Genomic DNA, 25,706 nt, shown 5'->3' with positions numbered 1-25,706 from the left:
AAGAGGATCTCATGACCCATGCACAAATCTCCACCGGATGACATGATGAAAAGATGTAGTCGCAAACTCGCCGGAAGTCGCTTAGACGCCTGCCCCACGGTGGGCGCCAACTGTCGTGGGTATAAGTCTGACAGTAGATGTGTAGGGTACGAAAGGATGGGCAGAGCCTCAGCTACGGCGAGGTTGTATGAGTTCAGGCCCCTCTACGGTGGAGGTAAAAGCCTTACGTCTCAGTGCTCTTGGGAGCTTGATGTCGAGTGGAATATGGATTACAGTGAAATGCTAACCCCTGCACCAGTGGGAAAGGGCGGCTTATAAAGAGTGCGCTGCCCTTCACAACGGTACGGTGCACAGGGGTGGTGTAGTGGAGAATAAATGCCTACGTTACAGGTAACGTATGCCTTAAATGCTAATAATGGTACATGAAAATGTATGACCGTTGCCCTCCAGGGGGGTTATGATGTACAGAGTGGAATCCAGTCGGTAAGTTTGATACGTTCCGAATGCTCATCTCCGACTGGACGATAGAGGAATCGTCACCGACTGGATGATGGGAAATCCTTAATTCAGTCGGAACTGACTAAGGGCCTTGTCCCTTATGAAGGGTAGTCCTTGGGTAGGACCTATAGGGTAGGCCTATGACCCTACCCTGGGACTATAACCCCATCAGTAGCAAAGCCCACGGTACATCGAGATCAACACATCTCAAGAACACGAGAGAGAGAGAGATCAAACACATAGCTACTGCCACATACCCTCAGCCCCGAGGGAGAACTACTCCCTCCTCGTCATGGAGATCGTCGGGATGATGAAGATGGCCACCGGAGACGGATTCCCCCTCCGGCAAGGTGCCGGAACGAGCTCCAGATTGGTTTTTGGTGGCTACAAAGGCTTGCGGCGGTGGAACTCCCGATCTAGGTTTCTTTCTGGGGGTTTCTGAATTTATAGGAATTTATGGCGGTGGAATTGCGTCAGTTGGGCCCACGAGGAGGTCACAAGCCTGCACGATGCAGCCTGGGGGTGGTCGCGCCGTCAGGGCTTGTGACTCCCTCGTGGCTCTTCTCGCCTTCTTCCAAAGCTTCGGGGGTCTCTTTTGGTCCAAAAAAATCATCGTAAAGTTTCATTCCATTTGGACTCCGTCTGAAAAAGGGCCAAAATCACGGAAAAAACTGGCACTTGGCACTGAGTTAATAGGTTAGTTCCAAAAAAGATATAAAATAGCATATTCATGCATATAAAACATCCAATGTTGACAAGATAACATCATGAAACCAACAAAAATTATAGATACGTTTGAGACGTATCACCTGGCGATCCACAATTGACTGCTGGATTGCTCTAGACCATGACGCCTAACCGTCTGGAGGATGCACTGTCCTCAAAGGCAAAAGGCTTCAGTCCCACACAGGAACAACTTCTTCAGTGATGCTCAATCACTTGGTTTGTGGTTTGTGGTTTGGTGTTTTGGGTATTTCCTCACTGATGAATTACTCTCGAAGACTCTGAGGAATTTGGGTTGCTCTTATGACAAGTGTCAGTTTCTAATGGAGCAGCCAACCAGCTAATGGTTGTGGGGGCGGCTATTTATAGCCTGGGAGCATCCCCACATGATTTGACATTAATGCCCTTAAATAATATGACCGTTGGTGTGGATAAAATCAGTGATGTGGCGCGAATTGCGGTAACGGTCGGGACCCTCAACTATGAGAGTCCTCATGTCTCTCATATTCCTCACTTGAGGCTTTTGGTAGGATTAGGCTTGGGTTGAGCATCATGAGGAAATTCATTCCAAAGTGTTACCTCGACCCCCTTTAATAGTACGATGTTCCTATGACTCAAGAGTGAAAGAAAGAAAACAGAAAGAATAAATCTTCATGCTTCAAAGTCTTCAGATTGATTTTCTTCAGGACACACCGAATTCCTCATCTTCAATATCTTCATGAGTAATATCAATTTTATCGCAATTTCTTCGCGATTCAATTCTTCAACAGAAGACCAATTTCTTCAGCCGAAGATATACATTTTTAGGGGTCGATATTCATCAAATATTTCAAACTCCTCAGCGACTTATAGATCATGTGTACACTCATGAACACATTAGATACTTAACGTATAAGTCTTCAAACCACCAAAATCACTAAGGGGCACTAGATGCACTTACACTTGTTGCCCCGGGCGATGCGAACTGCAGTGGTGTAGTCGATCAGCCAGTCCTCTGGCTTGACGGTGCCGTTGTACTTGGGAGTATCGCGAGGACGAGTGAAGCCTTTAGGGAACGGCTCCCCTCAGATCCGGGGGCCGAAGCACGCCGAACCAATGGGACCCTCCTTCTCCAGGAGGGCCGACTGCGCTAGAAGGTTGAGGCACTTGCGGCCGTCGTTGTCGCTGTGAGGGACGCGAGGGACGATCCGGGCCGAGATCCCAAGGGTGCCCTGGGACTCAGTCGCCTTGGCCTTCTCCCGATGCCTCGGCGGTGGGACCTCGTGCATCGAATCACCCTCGTCGCCAGCCTCCTTGCGGTGCCAGCTAGAAACCGGCTCGCTCTGGTGCTGGGAACGCCGGTCTTGGCTGCCCTCACCCTTCCGGCCAGAAGTGTGATGCATTGAGGAGCCTTGTGTGTGATGACGGCCGCTGGGAGTGCGGTGAGTCTCAGGGTCGGCTCCGGAGACATCGACTTCACGTGGCCGGGGTCGAAATGAGCCTGCTGCTCGCTGGCCGCGTCAAGAAGATGCCTGACATGCTTCTCTTGAAGGGCGCACTCCTCGCCCTCCAAACCAGACATCTCTGCCATGGCCGCCTGGGCGGCCCGCATGTTGGCCACAGGGGTATCATAGATGGGCTGCTTGCCACCTAAGATTTCAGCGATGACCCGTCCGCTGCCGCAGACTATACCGCGCCGGCTGGGACCATCAGCTGCCGGAGTGAAGCCATAAACGGAGTTATACTCACGTTGTGCAGCCTCCATACGATGCTTGGTGGCGGCGATAACAATGCCCTCTTCCAGGATCTACTTGCGGGCCTCTTTGAGTGAGGCCCTAGCATCGGCTGGGTTTGCAGTTGTAGCAATGGGCGTCTTCAGGCCGGCAAGGGTGGCGTGAAGCGGGTCTGCAGAGCCCGCGGCAGGGTTGGCTGCATCCGCTGAAGCCTTGCCAGAAGTCTTACTGGTGCTAGCACCGACAACCATCACCTCCAAGAGGTTGGAGATGATGGCAACGCTATGCGGGGCAAGACATCCCGCGGATGAAGGTGGATCGTCGCAGACGAGCACCTCGCTAGGGCACTCATCAGGCGTAGGCAAAACCTCAAGGGAGAGCCTGCTAAAGCTTGCGCATAGCGCGTCGATGTCGATGCCCTCGCCGAGGTGGCGAGGCTCATCGTTGAGGCGATGGTCGCTGAAGAGAATGCCGAGGTTTGCGACGTCGGCGACGACATTGTTGGGCAGCTGCCCACTGGAGAACTCCTCATTAGAGTCCGTGAGACGGCCTGGATCATCGGTCAGCATCGCGGAAACCTCCGCAAGGGGAGGCTCCACGGGCATGCTGATCGATCCGGATGCGAGGCATCCGGTGGTGTTAGCGAAGGGTCCCGCCCGGAGCGTGACTCCAACCAGTGCCACGGACGGCCCCACGGTGTGCGCCAACTGTCGTTGTTTACTCGCGACAATAGCCATGGGTAGGCTAATCGAGAGTGGTGGGAACTGAAGGACACCAGCGGGCTCCAGGAACGAGATTGGTACAAGCGAGATAGACACACGATGTACCCAGGTTCAGGGCTCTCCGTGGGAGATAACACCCCTAGTCCTGCCGGAATGGTTGATGAACCAAAGAGATTACAGTGTGCTCCTTGAGCTGTTCGACGGAGGAGGAAGAAGGAGCAGTCGGCTCGCGTCTACCTCTCCTCTATGAGTGTGTGTGTGCAGTTAGCCGACCCTCTGCATGGAGGGGGGTCGGGGGGTTTTATAGACGAACCCACCGACCTGCAATATGGATAAAAGTACATAAGAGGGACCCGCCTGGCAGCCTCGCCGGCTGGCCAAGGGGCCCGCGGTAGTCCAGTCTTGTCGTTGAAGGGGCCCACCGGGTGCGAGGTCCCATCTGGCCATTGGACCCGCCGGCCAGCCAATGAAGCTCTCGCTTGAGGCCCACGCAGGACACACGTGGTACATCCAGCATCGTCTTGCGAGATTCGTCATGGGTCGCCGGTACGGCCGCCTCCACTGTTACAACGCCGGGCTTGGTAATGGAGTGGGTGCTGGCGGGCTGATACTGTATTGGGTTGACGAATCGGAGCCGGAGTAGGTCAGCGGCATGGCCGCTGACACTGTATTTGTCGTGCGCCTCAACCTTGTACCCATGCTGACGCGTCTTCACCTTTAATCATAGGGTCCTGTCACAGCCTAGGGTTGGATGTGACAAGAGGTATCTAACCGGCTAGCGGCCTCGCTAGCCGGCCATGAAGTTATTGTCTCGCCCCTAGCCGGCAGGCTCTTCCTAGCCGTCCAGGAGGAGTTGTCGTCTCGCCCCTAGTCGGCACGCGCTTCCTAGCCGACCAAGAGGAGTTGCCGTCTCGCCCCAAGCCGGCAGGCGCTTCCTAGCCGACGAGGAGGAGTTGGCTATTTGGAGGAAGCTGATGATTCCCTTTATACTTGGATGCAAAGGAATAGGCTCGATGAGCCTACCCCAGGGTTATCCCCCCGTCATCAACCTTGTTTAGCACTACTTTATTTTTTATGAGCATATGGAAACACTCATGTAACATGCAAACTCTCATGAATCTGTATATGTTTGTTTGTAAGAACTTGAATGCTGGGTTGATGCTTTATTTTCTACAAAGTTGGAATGTATATTCATGGCTGCTTCCTGATAACTGTGCATATAACTGTGTTTTTCACTACATTTAAATAATTATGTTTTGGGCTCCGATGTATATGCTGCCAAATTAAATTTTCAAAATCAGAGAAGATGCATTGGTTTAATTAGGGAGGTTGTGCAATTAAGTATTTATTTACTTCTCATTTAAGAAAGCCAGTACTTTGTTGTACATCTTCTTGTTGTAGATCTTTGGACTCAAGAGCAAACTTAGAAGTTTGAACAAATGCTACTATGATAATGTTGCTGAAACAATTAAGTATTTATTTACTTCTCATTTAAGTAGCAAGTCGAAGATGTTATGGCTTTTGTTCATGGGATGCATGGTCGACCCATTTTCTTCATATGGAAGTTGGTGTTATTTCTGTGATAAAAAACATGGTTTGTTCCATAGTGATTTATATAGTGGCCGAACACTTAGTCTTTTATGGACTTAGCCCCTATTTTGTAATAGGCCACCACTTGTATTTCAACATTTGTATTTTCTTAGAGGTTGTAGCTAACTTGAGTGAAGTAAACTAATGAATCTTCTATACGTTGAACGGAGGAGTGCAATTATATCTTAGTGGTTGTATTGATCAATGGTATCTTTTCATGAATACAAGAGTGCAATTGTTTTGTATATGTATTGCATACTGAATGTGAATTGAATATTATGGGTGTAATTTCATTCAAAATATGGTGTATTTGCATTTGTGCTGAAATGTAGAACCATGACAGTAAAAGTGTCGGGAGAAGTATTGGATGACGCACCATGTGTTGGCATAACACAATGAGAGAGAAACTATCGGCATAGCTTTGGACGTCGCACAATCTGTCGGCATAGCACATTGTCAGATGGTCTGTCGGCATAGAATAGTCTGTTGCTATAGTAATGTCTATCGCCATAGATCTCACCAAGTCATCACACTGTCTGTCGGCATAGATTTATGTGTCGGCAAAGACCTTTCCCGATAGGACTATAGGCGAGAGCTCCTTTCTGTCGGCATAGGTATTTGTCGATACTAAATGTGTCGCCTTAGGTGACCTATGCCGACAGATTGTTCGACGTTGCATTTAGTGTCATGGTGTAGTGAATCTTACCCTTTATTATGAAGGGTATAAAGAGATCTTCCCCGTTAATGTGTTTAGGGAGGTTGTGTCGAAGCAGTAGTGTTTCTTTATATTTCTCTTCAACTTGTGTGGTGTAAGGCCAATCTATTTTCATCTCTTTATACGGTGTAGTTGGTTTAAAGAAAAACTACACAAAGAAGTGACAAAAGACAAAATAGAAGTTTGCGACGCTCACATGATCATAGTTTAAAAAACCGAACCGATAAACGAATCGACGAGGCTACTGGTTCATGTTTTTACTTGTTGGACCGCCAGTTCACCGGTTTGTTTGTCGGTTTTCTACGTAATAAATTATTACATATTTTATCAATAAATTCATCAATCAATTGATAGAAAAATGTGTAATCGGAGGTGACCATCGGGTGTCTTTGTCCATCCGCTCAGCTGTTTCTGGTCTGGACTCTGAAATGAAGGGAGGGAACTGGAGAGAAGCCTAGTCAATTTCATTAGAGAGGAGGGAGATCGAAGTTGTACAGACCAGTCTAACCAGGTGGCGGCAACCCCTCTCGCCAACCATCAATTGAGGTGGTGCACATGGCGGGCGGGATGCGGGAGTGGCAGTCTAGTCCTTCCATGCGTTGTGGTGATGGATAAGCTGTATCGCGAGACCACACCATGGCACAAAGTAAGGGTGCGCCGGAGGGGGCGCCGACGCCTGATAGGGCTTGTCCGTGGATAAAATCAAGAGAAATGCTTGTTCACACAAAAACGAGTTAATTTAGGGGCTTTAATGGAAATGACATTGAATCGATCGGTTTTTTGTGAACCACCTGCTTCATCGGTTTTTCAAAAAAACGGTCGGTTCGACCGGTTTTTCCAGTTCAATTGTTCATGCAGTCCGCTACACTTAAAAAACTGGTGGGATCGCCGGTTCCGGTTTTCTCTGGTTACCGAAAAGGAGCAAATTTTGAACCTATGATATAAGAATGTCATAAATTAACACTTCTTCCCCTATATAAGAATTTTTTAATGCAATGTTAGCACAAATTAGTGTTTTATTCCCTCAAACTGTTTGTGTGACTATTGTATTAATGCAACTTCAAAGTAAAAGAATATATGAAGGCAGCCAATATGGCGACTGTTAGTTTGGCCACCGTCCAAATGCATATGGATGCATATGACAAATGCTCATATCGCGACTCTGCTATAGTTCCTCTTACATCTTGATTTAGTTTGGGTTTTAGTTAGTTCTAAAGTTAATCACTATTGCAACTTCTAAACTGAATTGTCTAATGATGGGCCATGAACTGTTTTTGTACAAGGGTACCCTTTGTACAACCCCTAATTAATCAACCATTGATCCCTCTTAGCAAATATTCAGATTGATATTCATATTTTCTTTTGTATTATCGATTGCACATAGGAACTGGATATTTTGTGTTTAGGATGACATGCCCTAGGCATTGCTCATAACCTCTAGAAGTTTGATATGATTGCCAAGGCGCACCTTGTAGTTTCCGGTTTAGTCGAATTGTCAAGGTCAACTGTTTCCCAAATCCGAGGAGTGTAGTGGTGGGGATGTATAGTTATGAACATTTTTGTCTTTTGAGGTGGTTGAGCAGGAACACAAGGATGAGAGAAAAAATGTGCTATAGCCACCGGTGTAATCTTCTAACAACGAGCAATATTTGGCAAACTACTTTACACGAATGTGGTGGATGCGCGGACATCATTTGATCTAATCATCCACCTGAAAGATGTGATCAATATTAGCCAAGCTTCGGGTTTCCTGCTCCATGTACGAAGTGACCATGCCCACTAAGCTTTAAGTTCTTTGAGCTTGTGAAGTTTCATTTTGAATTAATATTAGCCAAGCTTAGGGTTTCCTGCTCCATGTACGAAGTTTTATTTTGAATCACGGTGGTCATGACAATGAAGAACACACACACCCACACACACATATATATATAGAGAGGGAGATAGCCATTTAGGTACTAACTACGGACCCATAGGTCTCTGATAAACTACTCACACATCATCATGGGAGCAGCAAGATTGATGTAGAGACCTTCCATGATTGAGCCCCCATCCGATAGGGCACTGAAACAAGGCTCCAAATGGGATTACGGCGAAATAGAGACTTGCGGCAGCAAGAAAAGTATTTCAGGTGGCTCTCTCGTATTTTTCTCACGAAAGAGAATTAATACGAGCGGAGATAGGCTGGAGGATCTGGGCGGTGGCCCCAAGCCATCAGAGCACGACCACCCCCTCGGCGCGTCCTGATGGCTTGGGGGCACCTCATGTGTCGTCCGGTCTTCTTCCGAAGCTTCTAGGTCTTATATTTGTCCCAAAAAATCGTCAAAAAGTTTCGTTGCGTTTGAACTCCGTTTGATATAGTTTTTGTGAAAAGCCAAAAACACGCAGAAAACAATAACTAACACCGGGCAATGTGTTAATAGGTTAGTGCTCAAAAAATGATACTCCCTCCGTTCCTAAATATAAGTCTTTTAAGCGATTTCACTAGTGGACTACATACGGAGCAAAATGAGTGAATCTACATTTTAAAGTATGTCTATGTACATCCGTATGTAGTTCTCTAGTGAAATCTCTAAAAAGACTTATATTATGAAACGGAGGGAGTACAAAACATCATATAAATGTTTATAAAACATCTAAAATTGAAAATATAGTAGAATGAAATAATAAAAATTTATAAATACATTGGATACGTATGATATAACCAGCTCTATTACACCGGTGTTATCTTCTAACAATGAGCAATAATTCTCCTAAAAAAACAGTGAGCAATAATATGGTACATTACATTACCCCAATGTCGTGGATACACGGACATCATTTGATTTAATCATCCACTTGAAAGACGTGGTCAATATTAACGAAGCTTAGGGTTTCATCCTCCATGGACAACGTGATCGTGCCTGCTAAGCTTAAGTTCTTTTAGTTTGTAAAGTTTCATTTTGAATTAGTAAAAAAATCCTTTGTTAGTTTTTTTAATAAATAGGGATCTTCGAGAGCCTTGTGACGAGGCAATGATTTAATTAGTCTTATTATCAGGTTTTTATTTGTTGCCTTGACAATGAAATATTGATCTCTCTCGCAAAAATAATACTACCAGTTGAGACCGAATCAAGATCCGGTAACTTTTTACCAAAGGCTACATCAACTTCAATAACCGAAAGGCAGCAAAGATTGAAAGACACCGCCGTTGTTCAATGTTCATGGTGATTGTGGCCGAAATGATGTTGGCGATCAATGAAACGTGTCACACGGACAGACAAAGAAAAACATGTCAAAAAAAAACCGCAGGGAGCATAGGGTGTAAACCATTCTCAACCTTGTATTTCCACTATTACAAAATCCGACGTGTCTAATTTTTCTTGAATAAGACAAACACGAACATCGATCCACCGTGAACGACCTGGAGCCACGGAGACTGGAGAATGCACTCCACAAACTGCACCGTGACCTCGAGCACCGGCCAGAGGACACCACATGACATCGAAGAAGCTCTCATGGCCCTCTTGTTTTGACAATAAAGAATGCTTTCATGGCTGTTGTGAGTTGTGATACGATACGCCAACAAGGACATGTACGTCTCCCACCGGGCGTCTCTTCTCGGGACGTACATGTCCGTTTTCGCTTCGTCCCGGCCTCTCGCTCTCGCTCTCGCCCTCTCCCGAAACCTGGAGCACCTGCCGGAGCACATGAGTTCCACACAACCGAGGATACGCGCCACTTTTACTACAGTGGCCATCGTGAGCCGCGCACGCACCGCCAATTACTCGCCGACCAAGCCATGGCAAGGACATGCGTACGTGCCTGTCAAGTCCCGTCGACAACGCGGGTGCAAAGAAAGATTCCGTCGCTCATATCGTCACAAGCTTTCGCCGGCCGGCCGGCCCGCACGATCGCGCGCGCGCGGCGGCGAGCAGATCTATCATCCTCCACCGCCCACCGCCGTATCGGCGCAAAGTTGGCGTGCAAGAGGAAAAGGTGGCACCCGCGTATCATCCTCCACTCTGCTCGATCGTGCTCGTGCGCGTCGTAGTATTTGGTTCTGTAGCTCCATCCTTGTATACGCCACGCCAGCAGTGCACTGGTAGTGCAAGGCTCGTTCAGGTTCAGGGTTCCCCTGCAAAAGAAAAAAGGTTCAGGGTTCTAGAGCTACGATTTCACTTTCGTTGTCCAGCACAATGAGAATTACGAACTAAGTGTGCTTCTAGGGTAAGGGTCCGACTATGTTACATCTAGATGTAAGATACTCCCTTGGTTCCTAAATACTCACTCCGTCCCAAAATAAATGACTCAAAAACGACTTCAATTTACACTAACTTTAGTACAAATTTAAGTTATTTCTGAGTCACTTATTTTGGAACGGAGGGAGTATAAGTCTTTTAGAGATTTTATTAGGTGGTTACATATGGAACAGAATGAGTGAATCTATACTCTAAAATATGTCTATATACATCCGCATATAGTCTTTTAGTTAAACCTCAAAAAGACATACTCCTATATATTTAGAAAAGCAGGGAATAATACCTTACATCTAACTATGACATCATTCCATATTAACATACTAGCCCACCAAAAGACACACAGACTAGCCCACCAGATTCTTCTATGTTCCTTCGATTCTTTTTTTAGGGCGACAAAAAAGAAAGACACGCACTGCGGTTATGAGGAATCAAACACTAGAGTGCGAAAAATCCTACCACTACCCCACATCTATGTTGGTAATGTTTTCGAAGCGGGAAAAAAGTAGTAGAGCGTCTAAGATTAGAACACATTGTTGAAAAATAAAATTGAAAACTTTTTATAAATTGTGAGCAATTTTGAAATGCCGGATATTTATGAAAACATAAATAGTTTTTAAAATTTTCAAATAGTTTTTATGACTAGGGCTCATCTAAGATGATGTGACCCCTAGTCTAGTACGTATAAAGCTTAAGCGTTACTTAGATATGATTAGCATTTGTGAACAATTTTTAAATAATTTTTTTTTTCAAATATTTGAGTATTTTTGAAAAAACACAAACATTATTTTAAACATGTGACCACTTTTTGAAAAACATGAACCTAATTTGGTTGAATAATTTTTAAAAACCAAAAAAATTTGAAAAAACAAAGAACTATAAAAATTCCCAACAATTTTGAAACAAAAAGGATAAGAAAATAAAAATCAATATTAGAAAAAAAAAGGAAAACTAGTAAAGAAAAAGGGGAAAAGGGGATAAACAAGGAAAAACCAGGAAGAAAAGCAAAACAAACAAAATGGATCCTAGCTACTTGAACCAGCCAATCTGCAATTTCCATGCTTCTTATCTTGTGTGAAACCGCGGCATTATGCCGAAGTGAGTGACGTATTGAAGATTCGGTGGGTGGGCTTGCAACTTAGACGACAAGAACATCTATGTGTCACTTGAGAGTCGATGGTCTTGCAACAGGGTAGGAAAGAAATACATGTCAAGTTGCGAGTTTATGGGTGGTTTGCAACCGGAAAGACAACAATACCTATGGGTTCAGCTGCGAGTCGAGGGATGGACTTGCAAGTGGGACACCACTTACTATGGGCCCAGTTGTGTGTCGAAGGGGGACTTGTAACTAGGACACAGACAAGTACGAGCCCAGTTGCGAGTTGAGTATGGACTTGCAACTAGGAAAAAAGATTGGACCGCAATTGCGAGTCGAGGGTGGGATTGCAACTGGAAAAAAAGGTCGGATCCCAGAGAGTCGATGGTGGACTTACAATTGTCACAAAATAAGTCGGGTCCAAGTTGCGAGTTGAGGATGGACTTGCAACTAGGACAAAAAGAAGGTCGGGCCTCAATCGCGAGTCGAGGGTGGGATTTCAACTAAGACAAAAAAGGTTTGGTCCTAGTTGCGAGTTGAGTGTGGACTTTCAACTTCAAAATAGGTGGAACCTCAGTTATGAGTCGAGGGTGGAATTGCAACTAGGATTAAAAAAAGTTCGAAGCCGAGTTGCAAGTTAAGGGTGTACTTGCAACTATAACAAACAAGGTCACGTCTAGTTGCGAGTTTACGTGGACTTGCAACTTAGACAACATAAGTGGTGGGTCCGAGTTACGATCCAAGGGGGAATTGCAACACAGACAAAACAAAGTCGGACCCTAGTTGCGAGTTAAGGGTCAACTTGCAACTAAGACAAAAATGATTGGGCCTAGTTGCGAGTCGACGGTAGCAAGGGGGGGGGGGGTGATACGTCTCCATCGTATCTACTTTTCCAAACTCTTTTGCCCTTGTTTTGAACTCTAATTTGCATGATTTGAATGGAACTAACCTGGACTGACGTTGTTTTCAGCAGAATTGCCTTGGTGTTATTTTTGTGCAGAAATCAAAGTTCTCAGAACGTCCTGAAAATTTACGGGGAACATTTTTGGAAAATATGAAAAATACCTGCGCAAAGATCCACCTGAGGGGGTGGGCCAGTGGGCCACAAGCCCTGCCACCGCCACCCGGGGGGTGGCGGTGGGCAAGCTTGTGGGGCCCACACGGCTCTGCCGCCCCCAATCTCAGCTCTATAAGTTCACTTTCGTTCAAAAAAATAAAAAGAGAAGATTTCGTCGCGTTTGCGATACGGAGGCGCCGCCACAACCTGTTCTTCATCTGGAGGGCAGATCTGGAGTCCGTTTTGGGCTCCGGAAAGGGGAAATCGTCATCATCAACCTTCTTCCCTCTCCAATTCCATGAAGCTCTTCGTCGTTCGTGAGTAATCTATCCATAGGCTCGCTGGGCGGTGATGAGTAGGATGAGATCTATCATGTAATCGAGTTAATTTTGATGGGGATTTAACCTTAGTACCCACTATGTTCTGAGATTGATGTTGCTACTACTTTGCCATGCTTAATGCTTGTCACTAGGGCCCGAGTGCCATGATTTCAGATCTGAAATTATTATGTTGTCACCAATATATGTGTGTTTTAGATCCGATCTTGCAAGTTGTAGTTACCTACTATGTGTTATGATCCGGCAACCCCGGAGTGACAATAACCGGAACCACTCCTGCTGATGACCATAGTTAATTTGAGGAGTTCATGTGTTCACCAAGTGCTAATGCGTTGGTCCGGTTCTTTATTAAAAGGAGAACCTTAATATCCCGTAGTTTCCTTTTGGACCCCGCTGCCACGGGAGGGATGGACAATAGATGGCATGCAAGTTCTTTTCCCTAAGCACGTATGACGACACACGGAATGCATGCCTACATCACATTGACGACCGGGAGCTAGCCACATATCTCTCCGTGTTATAACTGATGCATGATGAATATCATCTAAACAAATCACCGACCCATTGCCTACGAGTTTGTCCTACTACTGCTGTTACTTGCCTTGCTCTGCTACTGTTACTTGTCTTGCTCTGCTGCTATTACTTGTCTTGCTCTGTTGCTGTTACTTGTCTTGCTCTGCTGCTACTGCTGTTACTACTGTCGCTTGCTCTGTTGCTACTTGCTACTGCTGTCACTACTGCTGTTCCTTGCCACTGCCATTACTCGCTACTTTGCTGTTACTACTTTGCTTGCAAATACTAATCTTTCAGGTGTGGTTGAATCTGACACATTGAGCTGCTAATACTCGAGAGTATTCTCTCACCTCCTGTTTGGCGATCAACAAATTTGGGTCGACTACTCTACCCTCGAAAACTGCTGCGAACCCACGCGCTGGTGGGCCGTCAACAACATTCTTCTAGTTTCATTGTCGGGGAGTGCTAGTAGAATTCTTCTAGTACCGTTGCCGGGGAAGGTTTGTTGTCACAGAATCAACATTCATCTAGATATTGCCAGAGAGTGCCAGTCAGGGGGTCATGCCCAAGTTTGGAGCCGATGGTGCATTTACAACGGAAACAACACAAAGTCGGGCCACGGTTGCAAGTCGAAGATGGACTTGCAATTGAGACTAAAAATATCAAACTATAGTTACGACTCGAGAGTGAACCTGCAATTGGTATAAGAAAAGGTTGGGCCTCAGTTGCGAGTCGAAATTGGACCTGCAGCTGGGACAAAAAAGAAATTTAAGCCCCAACTACGAGTTGAATGTAGACTTGCAACTGAGACAAAAATATCGAGGCTCACTTGTGAATCGAGGGTTGGATTGCAACTGAAACAAAAAAGATTAGACCCTAATTACAAGTTTAGAGTGGACTTGCAACTGAAAAGACAACCCTTTCTTTGATGATGAACATGCAACTAACAACGATGAAAAATAATTCATGAATTTTTAATGTTTTTTTAGAAAAGGAAAAAATTAAAAAGAGGAAAGAAAAAAAATCAGGAATTTAAAATCTTTACAAATATAAAACAAATAAATGAAATAGAAGAACAAGGAAAAATGGAAAAAATAGAAAATGGAAAAATCACTTTTGGCCAGATCCACCTTTATGTGACCCACGAGGACTTTCAAAAAAGGAAATAACAACCTAAACGCCACGAGGGCCCCTCTGACGCGAGAGGCGTGTACAAAAACAACACTAAATGACAAATTAATAATAATACAAAACTTGATGTTTAAATCATATGCTTTAAAAGTTAGATGTGAGATAAGTATCTAAATGTGAAAAATAACAACTCTGTTACATATAAAAGCAACGCAACGAAACGGGAAGCCAACACGCCGAGATAATGGGTCGATAAAAATGAAGCAAACATGTCAACAAAAAGGATGCATGAAAAAACATAAATAGCGCGGTGGGAATTGAGTGCCTGTATAAAAATTACAAAAATGTAATCAAACGGCGACAAACATATATGAGACATCTTTTTTTAATATTTCATGAATTTAAATGTTGTTCACAAATTTATTTATTTTTTTCAAAATTCAAAAATATACTAAAAGAATCTTATTCAAAATTTAGATAAAAACAAAAATAATATAAAACAAAATGAAAGAGAAAGAAAGAAATAAATAGAGACACAAAAAAATTCACAAGAAAAGACAGATAGAAAAATAGAGAAAAGAAAGAAACGCTAAAAAAGGAAAAAAAATGTCGCTACTAGTATTTAGAAACAAAAACACATTAATCATATATAAATAACACAAAAAAACACTCAAAACAAAATGAAAAAGAAAGAAATATGGGGGTCATAACTGAACCACAGAAATTCATTTTCATGATGCAAAATTTACTGTGGCATAACTGAAAGACACACAAATAAGTCTGTATAAAACACAACTGGAACGACAACTAGAATGTACCTTTGTTCTCACTGATTTCAATATATAGGATACTGTGTCAGACAATACTAGATGCGATAATAAGAGGAATGAAAAATCATATGCACAATACCACTCGCTGCATCCATCCCGTGCGATCTCTTTAGTTGGTGGACTACGATGCATCCACCCTGTGCTGCAACCTATGTAAAAAAAAAAAAGCAGGCCCGACGCGGGACAAGACAACACATTGAAAACCATTTGTTGCACCGGCTGGCGATCGAGACAAACATAATGTTGGACAACCGCGACATCAGTCCATACACGGATTGTAAAGACAATAATCCAACGATGAAAATTTAGATGCGAGATAACTATTTCACATATAGAGGTGAAATAGCAAATCTGTTACGGTAAACAGACGTGCATGGTGAGCAACGAGTGCGGGCTATCGTCGGTCTTCGTTCGACCTTCTTCCGCTCAAGTAAGAATTTGTTCGAACTACGGACGTCAAAATAAGATCCTCACAACCTCAGACTCGATCCGATCATAGAACGTGACATTCTTTACCCAACACCAAACCGACGGACCGACACCTCCCCCTCCCTTTAAAAATGATAAGTGTCATGCATATGACATAAAATAACATCGTCCAAACACATTCTTCATTATTCGTTTGGCCACATCAAATAGATGACATCAACAGAATCTATTTAGTTTTTCAGATTTGTAAATATTTTATCTTTTAAATAAAAAATCTGTTTTCATCATTACATCCGTCTCGCGTCGGCCCGCGTGTCCAACCGTTAGGCCGAGGCACAGCCCAAGGCATGTCGCATGCCAGGCACGACCCGTTTAGCCTGTGTCGTGCGTGACCCATGGCTAGCCATGCCGGCGTGCTCGTGGGCCGACCTGATTGGTCCGACCTGTTTGATCAGCTATGATCTTAACGAGATTTTCAAAACTAAATCTCATATTAATATGTTTTTATGACTTTTTTTACCAAAAAATGCCCTATGTTTACACGGAACTTACCGTAGTGTTTACACTAATGTTGTCATGATAGGTTTCATCTTTTTTTCTTTTAGATTTAAAACTACCACTGTATTTCAGGGACTTTTCATGATAATTTTATTAATTGCTCATGAACAATTTTAGTAATTAACTACAGCGAATATAATTCATGGATGATGACAATATTTAGTAATTTATCATGACAAATTTAATTTATAGATGATGGTGATTTTATTTTACAGATCATGGCAATTTTAGTATTTTGACCATGCAAATTATATTTTGTATGAACTATGGCAAATTATAATGCATTTATAATGGTAAATTTAAGTAATTAACGATGACATTTTTAGTGTATGGTTCATGAAAATTTTTAAGTCATTGTAAATTAAAGTAATTGACGACATTTTTTTTAATTATGAACTATGTCAAAATTATTTCATGGATCATTGCGGATTTAAGTAATTCGCCATGGTAATTTTAGTGTATGGTTCATGGCAAATTTAAGTCATTGATCATGCATTTTTATAGTAATTGATGATGAGTTTCCTTTTAATTACGAACCATGACAAGATTTCATGAATCATGATTTGTTTTAGTAAATCACCATGGTAAGTTCAGTTTCTCAATTCCCTTTCTTTAACATGCTAGATTTTTAATTTAAACATAGAAGAAAAAGTAATTAAAACATATCACAACAATTTTACTGTAAACACCATGGTAATTTATATGCAATGGGCATGACAATGTTTATTCAAAAAATAATGATATAAGAGCATCTACAACCATACTCCGCAAATCCTCTTTAAACGCCCGCGAAGGCGACTAGACAGTGAGTGGATAGAAAAGAGAATGGAAAAATTGATCTAATCGGATCTTTTATATCATCTCTATATATCCGGACTGTCGGTGAACCCTCATATTCATCTCAAATATAGGAGGATATGAAGGCTCACGAACACGTCTGGTCAGTCCGCTACGTAAAACCCGGCCCCATCCGAGACCACCTTTTCTCTTTGTTTATTTTATTTTTTTCTTTCTTTCTCTTCATCCTCATCAATAATGTGAAAGTGATCGGACACATAAAAAAAACAAGAATTATGACTGCGTGGATGGACATATAACAACTCAAAGAGTGACCGAAGGCGTCCACGGATATTTGAGGAGTCGAATTAAACATACCTGGCTATAGATGCTCTAAACGCTCTTTTACACGGTACATACGTGGTGATCAAGGGCAGGCTAGCTGTTGCTTTTCCTTCTTTTCCCTGCTGCTGTGCTGATGACTCTAGTCCAAAGCAGAACCCCACGATCTGGGACTCGGATCCGATCCTGCGATCCATCCTTTTCAGCAGCAAAGCGACAGACAGAATGTTTTCTCGCCACACCCCACACGCGCGCCGTCCCAGCGACGAAAAAACCGTCAATCCACGCTTCTCTCTAGAACACCCGGCCGGGTGGTGCATGCGCGTGCGGCCACTGTTTCTGCCCTGCCGCCTCTTCGACGCGCGTATAAATGGAGGCCGCGCCGAGCACGGAGTCCTCATCATCACTCGCTAGCTACCTCTATCCACTCCTGTCATTTGTTACAACTTACAACCGTTTTCTGCATGGCTTCCTCGGCGGCTTTCTTCCTCCTCGTCGCTGCTCTGCATGTGTGTTGCTGCCACGGGCAAGGCGGCGGCGACGGCGCCGTGGCGGCGATCTACAGCCTCGGAGACTCCATCACAGACACGGGGAACCTGGCCAAGGAGGCGCCGCCGGGCGCCTTCGAGACCATCAAGCACCTCCCCTACGGCGTCACCTTCGGCCGCCCCACCGGCCGATGCTCCGACGGCCTCCTCATGATCGACTTCCTCGGTACTTACGTCTTGCTCTGCTTCAGAGTGAACAGCTTGGTATCATGATATGTACTGTACTGTAGTGACGTTGTGTTCCTCTCTGGTGCGCAATGCAGCTCAGGACATGGGCCTTCCATTCCTCAACCCTTACCTGGCCAAGAACAGGAGCTTCGACCACGGCGTGAACTTCGCCGTCGCCGGGGCCACCGCCATGGACACCGACGACCAGCTCAACCGGACCTTCTCCCTCAAGCTGCAGCTCCGGTGGTTCAAGGACTTCATGAAGTCCACCTTCAACACCGACCAAGGCAATTCAACAATTTTCTTCCCTCTTACTGTATTACTTTCTCTCAGTCTCAGTGCACACTCTGTTTTCAACACTCAGGCATACTGACTCTCCATGTAAAATTTGTGCGTGCAGAAATCCGCAAAAGGCTCCAATCTTCTCTGGTTCTGGTCGGGGAGATCGGAGGAAACGACTACAACTACGCCTTGTTCGGGAACCAGTCTGTCAGTGAGGTGGAGAAACTGATCCCGGCCGTGGTTCAGACCATCATCGACGCCACCAAGGTACTGCTAGTAGTACCATCAAACAACTTCTCTTACACGTACGGCTCGGTGGAGAAACTAATCCTGTGCTTCCATCATCACAGGAAGTGCTGGACATGGGCGCGAGCAGAGTCATCGTCCCGGGTAACTTCCCCATCGGCTGCTTCCCGAGCTACCTCACCGCGATGGCCTCACCGGAGCAGTCGGCCTACGACTCCGCGGGCTGCCTCAAGGACCTCAACCTCTTCGCCGCCAAGCACAACGCGCAGCTCCAGCGAGCCGTCGCCGGCCTCCGTGCGTCGTACCCCGACGCGGCCATCGCGTACGCCGACTACTTCAACTCCTTCCTCAGCCTCCTCAAGGGCGCCCCGGCGCTCGGCTTCGACGCGGACAGCACGCACAAGGCCTGCTGCGGCGCCGGTGGCAAGTACAACTACGACGAGAGGCAGATGTGCGGCGTGGAGGGGACGGTGGCGTGCGCCGACCCGTCGACGTATGTGAGCTGGGACGGCATCCACATGACCCAGGCGGCGTACAAGGCCATGTTCAGGCTCATCTACCATGGGAGGTACCTGCAGCCGCAGATACTCAACTTCCCGGAAAAGACTAGACAGACATGATGAAACTGTCTGATACTTCACGGTGGAAGTCTCGCCGCGACATTTTCAGCCTTCGACGAGTTCTTCCATGAGGACTGTGCTATGCACCTTGTATCCAGATTAAACTACGAGCCACACTAAAAGTAAAGATGCAGTTTTAGCATGTTGAGCAGGGTACACAGTTGCAAACAAACATACATCTCTCAAGTAGTAAAATGGAAGGATTTTACGTCTTGATTTGGTGCACGGTTACAAACCTACATTTCTCTAAAAAGGTTAAAATGTACTCCACGTGTACCACGGTACTCTGATTTCTCTAAAAAGGTTATAACTTATCTGTCAGACAGTTTTAACCACGGTGCTCTGATTTCTCTACAAAGGTTAAAAAGTACTCTGATTTCACCAAGGTACTAGTAGGACACTGTGGAGTACATGTATCCAGCTTGAGCTACCACGCTTTTATCTGGATGCAGAGTAAGCCAGCAGCCTTCGACCCTAGAGAGGATGCAAATAAACATTAGAGGTGGAAAACGAGGGCAAATACAAACATTGACAGCTAAGATTTAACAGTTTTAACTTGATCTATGCTAAAAAACTACCTGCATCAAGAATATCTGTCGAACTCAATTTTGGCGAACGATCTTCAGTGCAAAGTTCTTTGGAACGGGATAGCAGCAACGTTAGATCTGGGTCAGCGTCATGCATCTTCCAAGCTTCCTCAAACTGTTGTCCCTTGCATCTACAGAATACATCTTTCCATGAGAAGACTGAATGACAGATCTCAGAGGAAGAAATGATGGAATGCAACAATAATAAGTAAAAAATTAATCAAGTCAGAGTTCTGGACACCCCCCTTTGCGCCTGGCGCTGAGAGTCTGGTCAGGGCGACCTAGGCTGCACCCTGCACCCAGCGATGTTTCACCCAGTTTCCCCATGGATACATTTATCTTCTCCATTTGGCTGTCATGGTGTGCTGCTCTCTTCCTTTCGCTTGTCACCCGTGTCACCGGCTGCGCAGGTTGCGCCTATCTGTCCCACCTTGTACGCGCTGGTTGTGCCTACCTTTGTTTTGCCTGTTATGTAGTTTCTTTGTTCCCAGTACGCGCTGTTAGCGCCTACCCTGCTTGTAACCTTATGCGCTGTTTGCGCCTGCCATATTTGTTCCCATTGTGTTATGGATGCTTGTTGATCAACGTTTCCCCTTGCACGCGCCAGTGGCGCCTGTTTTGCTGTTGTGCGTTTGTTGGTCTGCTGCTATCTTTACCCATGAATTGCAACCTTAAGGTTTTAAGCTAGAATGTGCGCGGTCTGAATGACCCCGCAAGGAGGCTAGTAGTTAAAGACCTGGTTTCTAGAACCGGATGCTCCATCCTTTGCATTCAGGAATCAAAACTTAGCAGTTTTTCTGACAATTTGCGTAGAGAGCTGGCTGGCAATCTCCTCCCTGGATTTGCTGATCTGCCAGCAGACGGCACACGTGGAGGGATCTTGCTGTTGTGGGATACCTCAAGGCTTTCTATCAGCTCAGTTCGTTTTGGTACCTTCTCTATCACGGTCTCAGTTGTTGACAACCAAGACTCAAGTCAGCCCTGGTCCCTAACCACGGTATACGGACCGACTGTTGACGACCGGAAGGCGGCGTTTCTAGAGAAGATCAGCCACATCCGCTCCTTGGTTTCAAACCCCTGGATGATCATCGGGGATTTTAATCTCATCAAGGACCCGACTGATAAAAACAATGAGCACGTTAACAGGCGATGGATGGCTAGGTTTCGTGTCGCCCTCAACTCTGCTAACCTGAAGGAGATCCCTTTAATCGGGCGCAGCTACACCTGGTCCAATGAGCAGAACCCCCCAACTCTCGTCCGTCTGGATCGTGCCTTCTGCAACGCAGACTGGGGCCTGCGCTTCCCGGCTGCCAAGTTACTTCCCCAAGCTACGGCCATATCCGATCACTGCCCCTTTCTTCTGGTCAACGAGGGTCTGATGAGGAAGCCGCGAAGGTTCCGTTTCGAGGATTACTGGAGGTTTCTGTCGGGTTTTAATCGGTCATTTCGACGGCCTGGAACCTGCCCGTGGGCAGCTCAGACCCCATCAACTCTTTCAACCTTAAATTGAGGCGTGTTGGGAAAGCACTTTCCTCCTGGAGCAAGCACACTGTTGGTAACCTGACCGGATAATTTGACATCGTTCATGAGCTAACTCTGTGCCTAGACACGGCCCAGGACAATAGGCCCCTGTCTACTGTTGAGATATCACTCCGATCAGCCCTCAAATCCCGTCATCTGGGCCTCGCGGTGCTGCTCAGGATAAAGCAGAAACAGACGGCGCGTGTTAGGTGGCTGCGCGCAACAGATGCCAAGTCGAAGTTTTTTCACATCAAGGCGAATTCCAGGGCGAGGAAGAATCACATTCATTCCCTTGCGGCTGCTGATGGTTCAACTATTGTGCACCAAGAGCAGATTATTGACCTGGTTGCTAACCACTTCAAGAGTATCCTGGGGCAAAAAATGATGTTGTCGCCTGTCTGAGCTGGGGCCACCTCGGCCTTCCACGCCTCGACTTGCAAGACCTAGAGAGGCCCTTCTCCATTGACGAGATCAAAGAGGCAGTTTGGGATATGCCGCAGGACAAAGCGCCGAGGCCAGATGGTTTCTCCGGATCATTTTACCGCAGCTGTTGGGATATCATCAAGCTTGATCTCATGCTCGCCTTTTAGAGGTTGTTTGACTTGAATGCTAGCTCTCTTCACCGGTGCAACGACTCCCTTGTGGTTCTCATTCCCAAGAAAAAGGACCCCACATGGATTGGAGACTTCAGACCGACCAGTCTGCTGCATAGCCTCGTCAAAATCTTCATGAAGCTTCTTGCTCGAAGACTCGCCCCGGCGCTCGAGAAACTTGTCAGCCCATGTCAGAGTGCCTTTATCCGCGGAAGATGCATCCAAGATAACTTCCTCTACTCCATCTATCCTTCTGAAGCTGGACATTGCCAAAGCTTTTGACACAGTTTCTTGGACTTACTTGCTCGATATGATGGGGGCGAGGGGTTTTGGCACCAGATGGCGGGACTGGATGGCCATGGTCTCGACATCCTCTTCATCTATGATCTTGGTGAATGGGATCCCAACAGAGCGTATCTGGCACAAACGTGGGCTTCGCCAAGGTGACTCCATGTCCCCGCTCTTGTTCATTTTGGCCATGGAACCCCTGCACCGGCTGCTTGATCTCACCACTTCCAACGGATTCCTCTCGAAGCTCCATGGCAGTAAAGCCAGTTACAGAGCCTCTCTCTATACCGATGATGTGGCCCTCTTTGTGAACCCACGCAAAGAAGACATCATGTTGGTTGGCTACATTCTGGAAGCCTTTGGTGCGACATCTGGGCTGCGTACAAATTTTGCTAAGAGTGTTGCCCTGCCGATCTGATGCTCCAATATCAATCTATTGGAAGTATTGCAGCCAATTAGTGTTCCGGTGAGCTAGTTCCCCACAAGCTACTTAGGGATGCCGCTCTCCCTACGCTCACTTCGAAAAATTGACTTCCAAAGGTTCGTGGCCTCCTTCGATGGTAAGCTGGCTGGATGGATTGGCAGCCTTCTCTCGAAGGACGGCCCGCTGGCCCTGGCACGTTCGGTTCTCTCCGCCCTGCCCGTATATATGATGTCTCTCTATCCCTTCCCAAAGTGGCTTCTCAATTGGATTGACAAGCAAACAAGAGCTTGGGTATGGAAAGGGTTGCAGTCATGCAGCGGCATCCAGTGTAGGGTGAGCTGGGTCAAAGTCTGCACTCCACTCTGCCTTGGGGGTCTCGGCATTCCGAACTTAAAGAAGTTTGGTTCGGCGCTACGCTTAAGATGGCTTTGGTTCCGATGGGCAGGATCGCCACGCCCGTGGGCGGGCTTGCTTCCTCCATGTTCTGTCGAAGAATTCACAATGTTCGCCTTCGCTACCACGGTCACTATTGGAGATGGATCCACCGCCTTGTTCTGGTTTGACGCTTGGCTGCAAGGCATGGCCCCCCGCGACTTGGCTCCATCTTTGTTTGTCATCTCCTGCAGGAAGAGACGAACAGTGGCTGCAGCTTTGAAAGACTCTGCTTGGCTCCAGGACCTTTCGTTGGGTTTTTGTGATGATATGTTGGATGAGCTTATTGCTCTTTCCTCACGGCTGGAGCATATCTCGCTTCAGCATGATATCAGGGACTGCATCACCTGGAAACTAACCTCCAATGGCACCTACTCGGCTCGTTCAGCTTATCGTATGTTATTTGCAGGACAGGTCAGATCCCAGTTCCCGGAGTTCATCTGGAAGGCGAAAGCTCCCCTTAAATGCAAATTCTTCGTATGGACGACCGTCCAACATCGGGTGTTAACATCGGATGTCCTTCTGATGAGAGGCTTGGAGAATGACTATTTCTGCCCTTTGTGCCGTCGGAACCTGGAGACAGTGGACCATTTGCTCCGTGAGTGTCCCTGGTCCGTCAATCTTTGGGAGTCTGTGGCTTGCTTGACGAGGCTTCAGTCTTTCAAGCCGTCAGCCTGGCGTGCAGGAGTGGCGACTGCTGACTGGATGGCCCAGCTTTGGAGATTGCCTCCATGAGTGAAAGGCGTGTGGCCAAGGCGCTGGCCATGCTAGTATGCTGGGAGATCTGGCGTGAGCGCAACCGCAGGATTTTTGATAAGAAAGAGCTATCGGTTGCCAGCGTGCTGGTGATGTTCGCGGACGAGGCCTCCATCTGGAGGCTAGGTGGTTGCCCGGTCCAATTCGACCCAGGCTGAGTAGTTGCTCTGTTTTAGGGGTCACATGCAAAGCATGGCTCCGCCTGGCGTTTTTTGTTGTTGTTTTTCTTGGCTGCTCTGCGCTCCTTTTTGTTTTCTTTGGCTTTGGTAGATTCGATTGCTGTTTTCCTTCTTGTAACTCGCCTTCGGGCAACTCCTTCTGAAATAGAATCTTAGTAGCTTTCCTGCTAAATTTTTTTTTAAAAAAGACAACAACAATTTGTCCCTTGATGCAAGCGTTAGAAACCAACAGAAGGTAAGCAGTTGCTTCCTGGACAGAAACTGGTTTGCTTCGTGTGCAGTCTAAAGACCAAAATACTTTACTCTCACCACCACTCGAGCAGCACAATAGAAGATTAGCATCAAATATTCACACCCCAGCCAAAAGTTCTGTTCCAAGTAGTCCATTTGTTGATTGGATAGATTATCTTCAGCCGTGAGTTAATTTTCTGGGATGAAATCCTAGAAGGTTACCTGAGAACACTAATTCATATAAGTAATAACCAGGATACACTGAAGAATAAGATCTAATTTAACTGCCCTGCCAGCAAGTTTTTTTTTTGAAACGCGGTCCCTTAGATACCGATCTCATTAAAAAAAGTCGAAGAGAGTTGCCCGGTTAATAATCGGAAAACTGGGCGAAAACCGTCACAATACGCCCGCCACAACAAGGCATACAAGGCGACGTGGCAACCTACACAAGAACGCACACACGCGCCAAGGGGAAGAGCTCTATCGAGGTTGAAATCCGGTGTCATCGTCATCACGCCTCCGCGAGGGCGACTCCGACTTCACCATCGACGACCACCGATGTAGCCTCCGCCGTAGACGAGCGTAGAGGCCTGCGTTGGACAACGGCAAACAGTACACCACACGCGCCGGCGACCAGGCAGCTTCGACTCAGCCGACAAACATTGTAGGATGAAAAGCACTGGACCTGCGCCGAGCCAGCGTCAGAACCGACCACCCGTCTTCACGTCATCGTCATCGCAAGGTTCCTCCTCAAACAGCTCTGACTTCAGAAGACAAGAGAGGCACGGCGACCCCTCGAACGCGTCGGATGAGACCGACTACCAGAACCCAACAACAAATCCACCTCCGCTTGAAGGGGCCATCGTTGCCACACAAGAAGCCGCGCAGAACATCCACATTGCCGGACCAGCCTCAGCCGACCGCAATGTCGCGAGCGTCTAGCCCCCGGAGAGTGCAAACGAGATCCAAAGCTCTTCAAGAGGACGCCCCCAAGGAGGAAGCGACGACGCCGATGTCGACGCCGTCGTCCGACCCAACCGGGCCTAAGGTTTTCACCCGAAGAACTGGATGCGAGGGTGTGTAGGAAGAGAACTCCTCAACGGTGCCTCCAAGGAGGTGAGACGACATCCACAGACGCCGACACCGTCGGCTAGCAAATTCTTGCCCGGCAAGCTTTCGCCCAGAGCACCTCCCAACACCACACCCTCATGCACAGCACCTCCGCTAGCACGCACGCCTCCCACCAAGCCATCACGCCATGACCACGCAGGAGCCGCTACAAGAAATAAGGTCAATTATGACTCCCTATATTGGTCATCGATTCGTCATTGTTGTCGTTTATTGACCTTTTTTGACCAAATTTACAACGTCAACAGTTGACCGTCAAGAATGAACAAACATGACCTTTCTAAAATTTTGGTCGTAATTCTCAATCGACCAAAATTTTGGTTTGGTCATTACCCATTTGTGTGCGCCACGTAGGATCTGACGTGGCCAAGCTGACGTGGCATTTCTAGTGACCAAATGAAATCATCATAAATTTCAGATCCCTGTCCACCAATCTA

At 46.4% G+C, this 25,706-nt stretch overlaps 1 pseudogene across 1 annotated transcript; it reads left to right on the top strand.

Moving 5' to 3' along the window:
* The first annotated feature begins 17,671 nt into the window (after positions 1–17,671).
* LOC123411907 lies at positions 17,672–19,343 on the top strand (annotated as a pseudogene). Its single transcript, XR_006613358.1, has 3 exons — positions 17,672–17,980; positions 18,078–18,531; positions 18,615–19,343. The product of XR_006613358.1 is annotated as an acetylajmalan esterase-like (transcript).
* The last annotated feature ends 6,363 nt before the right edge of the window (positions 19,344–25,706 follow it).

The sequence above is a fragment of the Hordeum vulgare genome, chromosome 7H, assembly GCF_904849725.1.
Source record: "Hordeum vulgare subsp. vulgare chromosome 7H, MorexV3_pseudomolecules_assembly, whole genome shotgun sequence".
Classification (NCBI taxonomy): domain Eukaryota; kingdom Viridiplantae; phylum Streptophyta; class Magnoliopsida; order Poales; family Poaceae; genus Hordeum; species Hordeum vulgare.
Note: the sequence above shows the minus strand (reverse complement) of the source record. Positions and strands in the feature narration are given on the sequence as shown.